The sequence below is a fragment of the Rhinolophus hipposideros genome (assembly GCF_964194185.1).
Source record: "Rhinolophus hipposideros genome assembly, chromosome: 20".
NCBI lineage: Eukaryota > Metazoa > Chordata > Mammalia > Chiroptera > Rhinolophidae > Rhinolophus > Rhinolophus hipposideros.
The window spans coordinates 14,594,949-14,607,099 of record NC_138066.1 but is presented as its reverse complement, the minus strand read 5'-3'; the positions used below and the strand labels follow the sequence as shown (position 1 = coordinate 14,607,099).

The 12,151-nt window shown below is 52.5% G+C and overlaps 1 protein-coding gene and 1 pseudogene across 5 annotated transcripts in view; one reads left to right on the top strand and one right to left on the bottom strand.

Annotated features, from left to right (window-relative positions):
* RTN4RL1 (reticulon 4 receptor like 1) overlaps positions 1–12,151 on the bottom strand; it is a 67,837-nt gene that overhangs the window by 18,289 nt on the left and 37,397 nt on the right. The gene's annotated exons all lie outside the window — the stretch shown is intronic.
* On the top strand, positions 1,617–4,037 carry LOC308488477 (small ribosomal subunit protein eS10-like; annotated as a pseudogene). The gene is made up of 2 exons (XR_013995412.1): positions 1,617–1,879; positions 2,163–4,037. The product of XR_013995412.1 is annotated as a small ribosomal subunit protein eS10-like (transcript).

The window sequence follows — 12,151 nt, the reverse complement described above, 5'->3', positions numbered from 1 at the left end:
CCAGCCTCCTCCCGACAAAGGCTCTTTGGTGGCCCAAGCCCCTTGGCCACTTCCCCTGGATACCCATATTCTAGCTCAAACCTTCATGCCCTGGGCAGTCTATGCCACAACAGTGCAGACAGAACACGGTCATTTCAAGTCTGCCGACCTTTTCATAAGCACCTACTATGTGCTGGGTGCTCACTACGACCTCTAATCATATTGCTGAATTCTGATAGTGGCTCCTTTGTCCCCATCTATTCACCTCTTAGCAGCACTGGACACAGCTGGCCCTCCATTCTGGAAACACTTTCTTCACTTCTGAGACAGGGGGCTCTGCTGTGTTTTCTCCTGCCTTGCTGGCTCCTCTTCCTCTCTGCTTGATGTCTACATACTTGATTCCCCAAGGCCCAGCCCTGGGACCCTCTCTCTTCCACAGCTACACCAACATTCAGGGCAGCTCACCCAGGCCCAGGTGTTAAATACCATCTCCATGGGGCAGAACATCACATGTGTGTCTTGGTCCTGAATTCCGGACCAGCCCACACAACTGCCCACCTGACATTACCACGTGAACATCTAACTAACAAGCTCAAACTCAATGCGTCCTGAAGGTGTTTGCCACACAGGCTTTCCCATCTCCCCCTCACCCCCGGCTGCCTCCTTGCTTGGCCCTGGAGCTCCACAACTCTATCCTTTTGGTTGCTCAGACTTTTCTGCAAATGAACTTGGCATTCTCCATTCCTCCCTTTCCTCTAGTCTCTTTCCCTTTAATCCATCAAGACCTATTGGTTCTGCCTTCAAAATAGATCTCAAATCTGTCCACGTCACTCCATCCCCACTGCCCACAACCTGTCCCAGCTGCCATCATCTCTTCCTGGGGTCACTGCAATGGCCTGCTTATCTGGTCTCCCTGCTTTTATTTCAGCCCCATCACCATCCATGGCCCTCAGCACAGCCACAAGGATCTTCAAAAACAGTAAGTGTTATCATGTAGCTTTCCTGCTTGAAACCTTCCAGTGGCTTCCCATTGCCCCAGAATAAAATGCAAACTCCTTACCAATCCACAAAGTCCTCAGGCCCAGACCCCACCCTCTCCAGCGCCATCCTCTCTCATTCTCCCCGTCACTAGCCCCATGAGCCTTTCTGTTCCTGGACCACCACAAGCTCATTCTTACCTTGGCAGTTCTTTGCTTTATGGTAAAATACACTAAACATAAAATTACCATTTTAATCATTTTAAAGCATACAATTCAGTGGCATTTAGTACGTTCAACAATGTTGTGCAACCATCACCACTATCTAGTTCTGGAACATTTTCCTCATCCCAAAGGAAAACCCCATACCCATTAGCACTCACTCCCTATTCTCCCTCCCACCCCCAGTCCCTGACAACCATTAATCTGCTTTCTGTCTCTGTGGAGTTGCCTATTCTGGATATTTCATACAAATGGAATGATATGATATGTTTGCATTGACTCTTCCTGCATGAACCACTCCGCCCCAGGCCCTCGCAGGACCACCTCCTTCTTAGCATTCAAGCCTCAGCTAGAGCACCACCTCCCTGTCTAAAGCAGAGGCCCCCCCCCACCAGCACCAGTCACTCTTGATTACATAAGCACTCTGCTCTATTTCCCTTTTAGCACTTAACACTCCCCGAGAGTACTTGTTTAATTATTTGTTTACATGTTTATTGTCTTTCCCCTTTCTGCTTCTTCCCTGCAGTGTCCCCAGGCCTCAGGACAGTGCCAGGCACCTGGGAGGCGCTCAGCAATTATTTGCAGATCGAATGAGCAAATGCACTGTCGCTGTGATGGAGCCGACTACGCGGATGAGGAAGGGAGGAAGCAGCAGAGCTGCCAGGGAGTGGAGTCACAGGGGGAAGGCAGCCCCTCCAAGGGTGAGTAGAAGCTCCTCTGGCATTTGCAGGTGTGGGGGGGAGGCGGGGATTGCAGGGGGGAGGAACAGCATGGCCAAAGGCCTGGAGGCATGAGGGGACATGTCCACTTTGGAGTCCTATGCTGTCTTCTCTTCTAGTTTGCAATCTGTCCCCTAATTGTTTCCCCAGACTCCTTCGGAGGGGAGACACAGCATATGTCTGGGAATTGGGTTTGATACAAGATGCGACTTACTGAGAGGAAAGAAAGGACTGAGTCTGTTTCATTTGTTTCTTTTCCCCCCAGCCTTGTCCTAGCACGTGCTGAACACCCACACAGACACAAAGGAAAACAGACTGGTTCCAAGTTTTCTGATTTTGAGTCATTCTACAACCACCTTTACGAGAGATAGGGTTCTCACCTGCCTTACTTGCCGCATTTCCCCAGGGTGGTGGGGTCTCCCCAACACCCCGCTGCCCATTTCTGAGCAGTGAGAGGTTGAGAGGTGCCCGGGAAGGGGGGACACACTTTGGGGGGCAGTGGGGCGCTGTTGGTGAAGATGGGCATCCCAAAGACAGAGGGCAGAGGATGAAGCCCTTGCATGGTGGGGACCCTCTGGGAGAGGCTAGGGGTAGTGCACCCTGCTTGCATGCTTTGCCTTTGAGATAAGAACCCCCTCACCCCCAGCTCCTCCTTGTTTGGCCCTGGAGCTGTAGTTTGTGGGAACAGTGGTAGGAGATGATGGTGCGAAGGCCCCAGCCCTTTGGTTTGGGGTCAGAGGCCTGTTACGAATCTGAGCTCTCCCCACATATCTGAAAATACAGCCGCGCCATTCCGCACCCACATGTGGACACCCAAGAAGAACCGGATTGCCATTTATGATCTCCTTTTTAAGGGGGGAGTGATGGTGGCCCAGAAGGACGTGCACACGCCTAAACACCCCGAGCTGGCAGACAAGAATGTGCCAGTCTCTCCACCACAAGGCTGTGTGAAGGAACAGTTTGCCTGGGGACACTTCTACTGCCACCTTACTAATGGGGCATTACGTATCTCTGTGACTACCTCCACCTGCATCCCGCCCCCCCCCATCGCGCCTGCCACTTTGCGCTGTACCAGCCTGAGGCTGGCAGGCCAAGGCCCAAAGGTCTGGAGGGGGCGCGACCTGCAAGACTCACGGGAGGGGAAGCTGACGGAGACACCTAGAGACCAGCGCTTCCTCCAGTGCCGACAAGAAAGCCAAGGCCGGGGCTGGGTCAGCAACGGGATTCCAGTTCAGAGGCGGATTTGGTTGCGGACGTGGTCAATGACCTCAGTAAAGCTGGAGGGATTCTTTTGTGTTGAACCAGATTCTTTTGTGTTGTGGACAGAATATAAAATTTTAAAGAGAGAGAGACAAAGAGAGAGATGGCAAAGTAGGAGGAGATGATGGTGTTTATCATAGACAACTGTCAACTGTGTTTTGAGGATGGGGGGGCCAGAGCTAGGGTGAACCTAGGGCCCCCATGGGCCCTCCCTGGCCTTATCTTTCTGGGTTGAGCCACCGGCCCCTCTGGCACTGGGCTGTCTGTGAGCTTGCGTCCTTCATTTTTCCTGATCAAATCAGGCTTGACTGACCCATGCCCTGTGGCTCTGGGAGTCCCGGGAGGAGAGGCCCTTCCCCAAAGCTGGGAGGCTCGTGAGGGCAAATTCAATTGTGTGCAAGGCAGGAGCCATTAACCTGTCTGTGGACCTGGTCCTGCCCTCTCTCCCCTCGGATGGCTGGACCTGTCCAGGCTGCTCTGAGGGATCCCAGCCTCCCACCACCCCAAGGGCCCGCTGCTGTGCTCCTGAGCTGTGTGGCTTCCATGACCCCTGCCTCTAGGTCAGGGTGGATTTTGAGCCAAGAAGGAAAACAAATCTGTGGGGTATTTGCTCCCTCTTCGGAAGCAATCCTGGTTCTTGGCCCTTCCCACCATTCAAGCTTCTGGGTACAACTGCCCTTGGGCGTCCTAATGGGGAAGCAGCCCTGGAAGCAGGATGGGGCCCTCTGAGCTGAGAATTCTGAGGTCTCAGTACCTAACATGTGGTCTAGTGCTGCGTTGTCCAGTGTAGCAACTGCTACCCAAGAAGTCTTCTGGAGACTTGAAATGTGGCTGTTTCAAAGACTTAGTATGAAAAAAGAATGCTTGCTATATTGATTACATGATGGAATGATCATATTTTTGAACATATTGGGTTACATTAAAATATTTTTAAATGAATTTCACCTGTTGCTTTTTTGCTTTTTTAACATGGCTACTAGAAAGTTTAAAGGACACGCAGCTCACATTTCTATTGGACAGAACTGTCTGGAGTGATGGCCATGGGCTCCAGGTGGGGACATCTCCTTGGCCCCATGCCTTTGGGGGATAAGAACAGGAAGAGGGCCAGAGCAAAGCGCTCGCCAGGGTGGTGCTGCTTGGAGGAAACCAGTCCTGACAGCCCTCAAAGGGCTCCCCTAAATGAACGCAGCTAGAAAACCAGTGACTCCCACATAGAAGGATGCGCCCTGAAAGGTCCTAAAGATACCACTAGGAAGGGGTATGGCCTGGAGTGGAAGCAGGGGAATGTCATTCACTCCTTCCTCCAACACAGCACAGCTGCAGCACCTGTCTGGTGCCAGGTGCAGCACGGGCACTGTGGACGCAGCTGTGGGCAGGACGGACCTGGGGGCTGCCTTCCAGTGGCCCAAGCTCTCATAGGAGCAGCAGGCCCCCACACAGCTCCCTGTGGCCCCTGGGGAATAGGGGCAGTGGCAGGGGGTATACCCAGGAATTTGAGACTCCCAGGAAGCAGCTCTGAGTAGACAGCACATAGAACTCGATGGGAAAGTTGGTGTAGCAGATCCCCAACCTGAAATGCCACAGACCTGATAAGGGAGAGAGGAAGAGAGAAGAGATAAAAGAAATGAAAGAAGACAGAAGAAGGCAGAGCTGAGAGGGGGCGGGACAAGGCATCTATGAGGAGTGTAGGGAGTTCTGGTGCCAAGAACTGACAGGGTTTCACTGAGAACGGTCTGAGTGGCTGGTGAAAGGATGGCCAGAATGGGGCCACAGAAGCTGATCGGAGGATTCTGCCTGAGAATGGGAAGGGGGGTGGGGGTAGTAGGGGGGCTGCCCAGGGAAACATGCCATCCCTGCAATAGGGAGCCATGGGTGGCATCACATGGGGACAGGCTGGGTGTTTGATGGAGAAGGAGGGAGCTGTCATGGGACTGCTGGGCAGGCTGGGCTTGGGCCACTCTTGTCTCTTTTCTGAGACCTGCCAGGAGCCCCTGAAGGGATACGCAGTGCTCTTCCCACGGAAGAGGAGGGTGGGTTGGTAGCACTTCTGAGTCAGCACCCAAGGGTGCACAGGGCAGAGCTGGCCTTGGATCTCTCCCAGTTGGCTCTCCTGGTGAAGACCCCTGCCACACTCTGCCCCCACTCCAGGCCTCAGGGACACACAGCACCATGGAGGACTGTGGCTTCTGTCTCCCCCCCACCCCCAGAAAGGGACAACATGTTCGTGCTCCTGCTTCAAAGCCCAGAGCATCCTTTTAGACTCTAAAGCTTCCACTTCCTGCTCAAGAATGGGGCCAGCTCAATGGCACAGCCAGGATGAGGAACAAATCAGGAGCTCCTCCAGAGCTAATGAGTGATCCGAGCCTTTGGCTCAGGTCAGCAGCCCCCACCAGCTTCCTCGGTCCTCGTGATGGCTCATTATTCCAGCATTCCCAGGAGATAGGTGGAATTTTCCCCAACATCGCCTAATTACATTCCAGCTCTACTGATACAGCGACACGTGTCCAAGCCGCACACAATTCCCAGGAAGACCAAGAGGAGAGCGTTCCCGCACAGGGTATGATGCAAAGTTTTTAATCTTGAGGTGTGCCTGGAGAGCTGTTGCCTGGATGCGACACCCCTGTCCTCTCAGGAGCAAGGCCCACCCTGGGTGACTGATAGAACTAGACCCAAGCCACAGAGGGGAGGATGGAGGAGTCTTCAGAGGGAGGACAGATTGGGGGCAGGGGGCCGGGGGGGGGGAAGGGGGAGTGTGCTTCCTGATGGCCTGCCACAGAGGACAGGAGCTGGAGTCTCAGGAGCGCGTCAACTTCACAGAGGCTCCCCTGGACTGATTGCTTCGCTGTGCCAGGTGGAGCCTCTCAGCGTGTCTGTGTGGCCCTATCTGTGTGGCCCCGAGTCTCAGGGACTGCACACACTCACTAACAGAGCCAAGGGACACTGAGTTGGAGGCGGAAGGTCCTGGAAGACAGAGTAGGCTCCTTTGCCCCCTCCACTCTCTGCAGTCCCTGTTCTGTTCACCTAGGGGTGTGAACTGGAGCCCCTGCAGGTCCCTGGCTCTCAATCTTAGCTGGGCCCAGCACTGCGGCTGCCCCAGCGTTATTCTACCTCTTCACGGCTCCCTCTCCCATTCGGCTCAGCGGCCAGTCCAAACCTGCCCCTTTCTCCTTCAATCCCTACCCTTGGCTTCTAGGACTCACCCCCTCACCTCTCAGCATGCTCCTTCAGCCTTCAGCCTGAGGCTGGCTCTGATCCCACCCTCTCACCTCTCCTCAACCCAAGGTTTCCATTTAAGTGCTTTCAGGGGCCAAGCAGGACACTGCAAAGGGTGAGATGGGCAGGTAGGATGGGGCAGGTAGCAACCTGCAAGCCAGCCCCATTTGGACAGCCCCAGGCTCCGGGAACTGTCCCCCTGCTGAAAGAGGGGCCCTAGGTTATTAGGTCTTTGGGTTTTGCCAGAGGCTGGGAATCAGGATTTTTACATGCAATTGGTTGGCAGCAAAGTCAACCAAAAAAACCACTGTGTGGGCCAACACAGCTCCACCTGCAGTCTGATTCTGCCCGAGGCAGAGGTTTCTGACAGCTGCCTCCCTGTCTGCTGTGCCCCCCCTCCCGGCATCTTCAGTTCTCCACCCCTGCTATAGACTGCTCCCTCTCTGCCTGTAGACATGTTCAAGTCTCTCCCATTGAAAAACAAACGTTGCCTAACCAAAATCTCCCCGCAGCTACTGCCTCTCTTCCCCTCATAGGCAAACTGCTTGAAAGGTCTGTTTCCCTGCACTTCTTCTCCCTTCTCTCCCTTTCTCTTCAAGCCCCTGCACCTGGAAGTCTACCCACTTCTCACTAGCAAACGCCCTGCTTATGCCCAAATCCAACAGCTTCCAGTCCCTATCAACTCTGCTGTCCCTTGGGGCAGAGCGCCCCTTGCAGTCTCCTCCTCCCCCAGTTTCCTTGACAAGACTCTCTCCTGGGTGGACTCCAGTGTGGGTCTACTCCACATTCCCTCTCAGCTCCTGTCATGGGCACCTCTTCCTCACCTCATTTTATCCACAGTCCTTGGGGCCCCCAGGACCCATGCAAACTCATCAACTTTTTAGCGCTCTCCTACCTCCAAATCCGAATCTCCAGTGACTCCCACCCATGTTTCCTGGGATTTCCCAGACTCTTCCCACTGAGCATTCCCAAAATAAATATCACCCCCTCCAAACCGTCTCCCCTCTTCCTGGGTCACCTTCTTGGTGACCTCCAGCTCCCCAGTCTGCACAAACGTGAACTCTGCACTCTCCTCTTCCCTACAGTCCAGCTCATAACACCCTATAGTTTCCATCTCTGGAACTGCCCTGACGCTAAAGCTGCCTCCTCACTAATCTCCTGCCCTCACCCTTGCCCCTCTCCATCTTCTCCATCTAGGAGTTTTTCTTAAACTCAGCTCTGATTGTATCACTCCGGACATCTGTAATCCTTCTTTCAGGAGGATGTCTGATTGTCTAGGGCCCTGGGCCCTAAGCTATACCGCCTCTCAGGAGCCCAGCCAGGTCAGCCTGTTGCAGCCTTTCATGCGTGCCCTGTTCTCTTCCCTCTCCAGGCCTCAGATTATGCTGAGCCCTCTGCCTGGAATGCTCCTCCTTAACGTCACCTGCCTGCTAATTCCCACCTGTCTTCAAACTGGCACAGGCTGGATGGGATCCTCCCCACTTTGGACCTTCATGTTCCTTCAACGTGGCCTCATAATTGTCAGTCTGCATGCAGGTATCTATTGTTATGTAAGAGTCTAAATATACAACAGGCAATGCCAGACCACATAGAAAAAAAGAACTCTGACCCCAGTTTGCAGTATCCAGCCCAGGAAACCATCCCATTATCTACAGTAACCAGCCCAAGAAGCCAGCCTACTTCTTGTAGGAAGTAAACCTGTAGGAAATCAGACCACATCTCTAGCAAAAAATCCAGGAAGCCAAACAGTAACCCCTGTGACAATCAGCCCTAAATGGCCTGGACTTGACTAGCTTCCCTAAAAATGGCCGGGACTTGACTAGCTTCCCTAATTTCTGTCCTCACTTTGGACCAAACAAAGAAAACCAAATATGGTCCCCTAACCAATCACAGAGGACGTCCCCTCCGTTCTAATTGGCCGCCTCCATCTCCCAACTGCCAACAATCTCCAATCAGGGCAGACCTGAAGCTTTCCTTTCCTTCTACTGTAAAACTTGTCACTCTTCCTCCTGCCTTTGAGCCTCTGCCAACATGTAGGTGATGATGGCTAACTCCCTTGAATAGTAAGTTCTGAATAAGTAGCCTTTACCTGTTTTCATTTGGTTAGTGTCCATTTATTTTAACATGGGTAACCAACCATTCCAAATTTGAGGGCTTGAAACAAAACCATTTTGTGACCTCATGACTTGTTGGGCTGACTGGGCTCTGTGGGACGGTTCTTCTGTTGTTCTCGCTTAGGGTTTCTCATGTGGTTGCAGTCAGATGGTGGCAGGCGCTGGGTCAACTGAAACAAGATTCTGGAAGACCTGGGCGTCTCTCCCTCTCCATGAGGTCTCTGCACGTGATCTCTCTGGCAGCGTAGCCAGACTTTTTACATGGTGTCTCAGTTCTCCCAAAACCACAAAAGGGAGGCTGCTGGCCCTCTTCAGACTTGGGACTGGAATAGCCTCACTTCCACTGCATCCCACTGGCTAAGTCAAGTCTCAGGCCAGCCTAATTTCATGTTGGAAGAGACCCTCACAAGGACAGGAGAGCAGAAGGCACAAGGTCCCTTTCTGGGGGTCCTTCCTTCCTTCCTTCCTTCCTTCCTTCCTTCCTTCCTTCCTTCCTTCCTTCCTTCTTTTCTTCCTTCCATCCTTCCTTCCTGTGCATGTCTCTGGGCCCTCAGTATCTTGCAGAGGGCATGACTGAGTCAGTGCTCAGCTAGGCTTTATGACCAGTGAGTAGATGGAAGCATGGTGGGTCTGACAGACGGACAGAAAGCCTCCATGCTGGCTTCCCTGCCCCCAGGCCCTCACCACCACGTTGCCTTCACGTAAACACTGCTCTCAGCTGCTTAACACGCCTCTATTTTTAAACCTCTCAAGCGGTGAGTGGTGCTTAACATTTTTTGACTCAGGGACCCCTGAGGGAATCTCATGAAGCTATAGGAGACCCTCTCTCTAGACAAGTGTGACTGTATACATTCCCTCACCGTTCTGCAGCATTTAACGACAGCTGCCCCTTACTGAGGTCTTTTCTGTGTTTCCGTGGCTCTGCACAGCACAGCACATCCATTACCTGACTTATTACCCCAAACGTGCTGCGAGGTAGATACTGCCCTTTAGTTCCATTTTATAGATAAGAAAGCTGAGGCTTAAAAAAGGTTAAGGAATAACCAGAAAGTGAAACTGGGACTCAGAGCAGGCAGGCCTGATAGTAAAGCCCATACTCTCCCAGCCACTGCACCCACCATACAATTTCAGGAGGTTCCGGGGTGCTCTGGAGTCCACCTGTGAACCCCAGCTTAAGAATTCCTTCTCCAAGTGCTCCCAAAGTCCTGCTTTCTGATCTAAGACCTTAAACAAGCCCGCCCCGCCCTATGTTCTCCTGTGGATTTCTGACTACTCCCCGACCACACCTATGGCTCCCTTCAGCCTGACCACTGCTGACCCTTCTTGCCTTCTGGTCCCTCTCCTGAAATGCGCTCCCTACCCTCTGTCTTCACCCAAAGGTCAAGGCTCCTTCTCCCTGGAGTTTCCCTGACAGTGTGCCCCAGACCAATGCTTATTTATTCCCTCTACTGCTTGGGGCTCTCATCATTTCCTAAATAGGTGTTAGTTTCCCAACTTAGCTGCAATGCTCTTGGGAGCAGAGATCCATCCTTGGTCCTCCGTGTGTTTCTCACCTTCCCAGACAGGCACTCGCATAAACACTAACACTTCACAGACTCCTCCCCAGGCTTGTTTTCTCTGCTATCCTTTTGGTTCCTGGATCCTCAAACCCAAAAACTGAATGAAACTCCAGGGCGGGCCAGGCCAGAGCGGGGCTGATTGGCACTGGACACGTCTGCTTTATACAAAGAAACAGCAGCTGAAATGGTTTCGGAACCAAGCCCAGGGTCCCTCCCCGCCCAACTCTGGCCGTTCCACCTGGGATATCAGGTATCATCTGTTTCTTTCGCATCCTCAGGGGACACCATGTTGTGTGAAATCTGTGGTTCTTCTGTTTCCTGATAACAATAAATAAAGACAAAAAAGAATGTGCACGTATCGGCCGGAGATCACAGGACAAAAGAAAAACCAACTTGAGTCTCATGACCTGGTGCCACCGGTAAGCAGTGCCTGGCTCGCGGACGGAAAACAGAGAGCAGGGTGTAAGCCCACCATGAGCCCAAGGACAGAAGTGATTGACCAGCCCCCACACAATTCCTATCCCTGAGGGCTAAGGGCACTGCCCTCCAGGCCCTGGCTCGAGCACTGTGCACTCACTGTCAACCACACAAGCAAACTCTTCAATAGTAAGATTCATTTTACTGGTGAAGGAACCAAAGCTCCACGAGGTCAATGACTTGCTCAGGACCACTACATCAGTCAGGGGTCAGTAGGTAGTATGAGGACAGTGTAATAAAGAGACAATTGACAAAAATGTAGGCAGGGCCCAGGGAATGCACAGGGATAGTAACTAAAAGGCAAGACACCACCAATGTCACCACCCCTTAGCCTGAAGGAGGGAAGTGATGGGAAATCAGAACCATAACAGAGAAGCTGTGTGGAAAGGACCCCTTGACAAGAGCTGAGACCGCAGTCAAGGATGGAGCCAGCCCATAAGGAGGGGGATACAGACCCAGCAATCACTCTCCTCCTGTCCCCTGATCACCTACCAGTGCCTCCCCTCGGCTGAGCCTGAAGCTCAGTAGCCGGAGCGCATATGGGTCAACCTCCAGGTCCACCTCGGGCACAAGGCCGGGGGTGGGGGGTGTGAGCGTTGTGGGGAGTGGAATTCCCTAGCATCTTCACCGGCTGCAAAGTGGCAGAGCCTGCATTCAAACTCTGGTCTGCCTCCAAAGGCAGGCATTCAAGCCTTCCAAGACCAGATTTCCATGGTGGAAGAAGCCAGAGAGGCCCAGAAGGGGTTGCACACAAGTCCGGGGTCTCCCACTGCCTGGAGTGTTGGTACCCTTGTCAACCCCAAGCATTGCAGTCTAATTTCTACCTTGCTCACTACACAGTTCTGACCCCAAAATGGACCTTCTAGTTCTTTAAGACGTTATGGCCCAGGAGGGTGGAGAAAGTTCCCAGCAGAGGGGAGCTGTGGTTCTACAATTAATCTAAAAGCCTCTTATTAGCATCTTGGCCTAAGAGGCCCCAAACACCCACACAGCACTGGGTCTCCCCTATGCCGCCTGGCTTCCAGCTTAGGGGAGAGAAAGGATTTCAGCAAAGGTGTGGGCTGAGGCAGTTCAGAGCATCCGCAGAGAGCACAACCCCTTGAGGGGCGAACTTAGGCTGCGCGGGTGACAGGAGGCTCAGGGCAAGCTAACGCCACATCATCTCACCAAACCCGGCTCCATTTGCAGATTTATTAAATCGAGAGCCAATTCTGACAGTTTCTTTCCAGCGGTTCTACCTTGCAGGTGTGCAAAATTTGAGATTAAAAAAGAAAAAAGAAAGAAAACCATTAGAGAGAGAGTACAATCTTCAAAGCCCACCTCTGAGACCAGAAAGAAATAAAAACAGTAGCCCGTACAAACGTGCAATTAAGTTTCCAAATTATTGAGAGCCATGAGAAATGCCATCCCTGCAGAGAGCAAGTCTTTAAGGCAATTTTTTTGAATTCTATTCAGCACTCATTCAAAATGCCTTTTAAAAATAACACATGATTTTCCGACCTCTCCAAAGACTCCCTTGTTCTTCCCAGGTAAGAACGAGCCAGCTCTGGAGAGAGAAATGCAGTTGCTCATTTTGATAGCGAATCACGGACTGTTTCCAGGAAGGCAGATAAGGAAGCCAAGCATCCCTG